Source organism: Gallus gallus, chromosome 7 (assembly GCF_016699485.2).
Source record: "Gallus gallus isolate bGalGal1 chromosome 7, bGalGal1.mat.broiler.GRCg7b, whole genome shotgun sequence".
Classification (NCBI taxonomy): Eukaryota; Metazoa; Chordata; class Aves; order Galliformes; family Phasianidae; genus Gallus; species Gallus gallus.
Genome location: NC_052538.1, coordinates 36,292,107 through 36,294,630, shown reverse-complemented (window position 1 = coordinate 36,294,630; position 2,524 = coordinate 36,292,107).

Here is a 2,524-nt window from a genome sequence, read left to right as displayed (position 1 = left end):
AGATCTCGCGAGAGCAGCGGAGACGGGGGGAGGGGGTGCGCTGCCGCAGCCGCCGGAGGGCGCTGTGCTGCTCTCGGGGCGGCAGAGCGTCGGTTCTATCACCGCAGCCGCGAGCTTCAGCGTTTCGCTCTGCCGTACCCATCTGCTGTCAGTCTGCAGCAGCGCTTTCCTGAGTCCCAGCAGCACGCTGAGTGCCCTACATCGCATTGTTACGTCAGATAAAGGAGTGTGAAATAGTGGCAGGCTGGCCAGTCTGTAGGAAAAAAAAAAAAAAGCAGACATCCACCCTCCTTGACGCAGGAACAACGTACAGACCCGATGTGTGCACACCTAATAGCTCTGACAGATCTGGGACACGCAAGTCAGACCAGACAGGCTGGTTAGAAACTAGCTAGGTGGCATCTCTAAATGGGGGGGGCAAGCCTATGTTTAATAAAAACCTCGCTAGATTCTGCTTCCCATTCATGCTTTTAAATGTGTTTTTCCACGTTTGGATTGTGGCTGACTTTGTTCACCGATTCTCTTTCATACACAACTATGGAGCGAAATACTTGAGACAGAGGACAAAGGGCTGAGAAGAGCCGTAACAAGAGAGAAAAGCATTTGGAGGAAAACTCACGGGGAATAAAGGCTGCTCTGGTCTCCGTTTCCCTTGGTTTTAGCGTGGATTTTTTTTTTTTTTTTTTTTTTGCTTGTTTGTTTTTGTTAAGGGACCTGTTGCCTTTTACCAGCAGCCAAATAAATGTTTATCAGATTCAGAAAGATACTGTCTATAGCAGCAAGAAGTAGGCTGCTGTTCCACCCAGTGCAATTCATTTAGCAAATCCATCCCCGGGGAGGACAGCTGGGAATGGACTTGATGAATCATTCTGGTGGCAGGGGATGCCCTTGTTCCTGGTTAGCAAACAAGAACACTTCTGGAACTTGTTAAACCTAGAGGAAATTATATTCTTAAAGAAGAGATTCTGCATAAATCAATTGCACCCACTGATCAAGTAAAACAGTCGTCATGAATATAGAGGGCAGAGCGTAAAAACCTCCTGCATCTAGAACGGATCATGGTAAGCACTAAGTGGGTACACTGTGCTTTTCTTTGGAAAGGCAGCGTTCAACTTTAGAATTGCACAGCTCTGTCTTACTATCATCAGAAGAGGATTTTATATATCATATATGATACATGATATATAATATATCATATATATACATATATATATCATATATATCATTCACTGCATTAGCTCTTTCCAGCATGATTCACAATCCATATTACTCAAGGGGTTACACAGTATCCTTGTATTAGCAATCTATGAACTGTTTGTTGGCTGTGCTTTTGTCAAAACTTTTTTCCTCTAGTTATAATTAAGAAAAAAAGAACTACAGAAGAACCTGAACTCACAGTACTGCATGTTTGTAAATACGCAGAATGAACCAAATAAATTCTGATTATAAATTTCTTCATTTATAAATATATAATCTTGGGAAATTTTAAGATATAATGACCTGTATCACCTTATTCCACAAAACTTTGTTATATTGTGAAACATTACTAAAATAGGTGGATCTCATGAGCCTAGAATGCAGCCTGTAATTTGTCTAAAGGAGAACATCAAAAGCATTGGATTTTACTGTCTGGAGTCAGAGCAGCCTGTGTAATGGTGTGCTTATAAATAGCGAAGCAGCAGGTTTACAGTACTTTTGTTTCATCACGTTTAACTGCATCATGCATATGCAAATGTATAGATTCAAGTCATATAATTTTTAACAGATTTACTATTCCTAACTCCCCGTTCTTGCACCCTCTCTCAAAAGCTGTTTTTGCACAAATGACTCAACTTTTCCTTGGGGAAATACTTGACTTCAGTAGATGATAGTCTTCAGTTTTAAGATGATCTGAAATTGGAGTCGTCCTCCTGGTCTTGTTTCAACCTCGTTTTAATCTATGTTAGTAAACCACTATCAAGTAAAATCTACTTCTACAAACCATCTGGAGATGGACTCTTTCCAAAGCACTTTCATAACTTTCCTGACCAAGAGGGCAACTAAAGAATATTAGTAGGTGAAAGTTGTCAGGTAATAATGCTTTGGGTAGGTAGACAAAGCATAGCTGTTACTTGTTCTAAACACTTAGTTTTAGAAGAATATCTACAAAATATTTCTGTAGTCTAATTTCAGACTAAAAGAAGGACTCTTAAAAATTGAAGAAGTATTTAAGATTTGTTAGAAAATGTTCCAGAGAGATGGATAGTTATTTTATGTTTGTTGTTTAAAGTTTGCTTCTTTCAACTGCTCTAAGCCAGGAGGACGTGTAAAGCTTTATGAAGCACAGAATTCAACTCAATACACTGATCAAAATGCTTCTGTTAGCTTGTCTTCTCTATATACTGGCACTCTTTCATTAATTTCTGTGAAGTAGTCTTCTCTCTACAGACACAGCAAATACAAAGCAGAGATACATAAAACAAACAAACAACAAAAAAACAGAACTTACATATTCTTCAGAAAACAGCAGGAAATACAACTAATA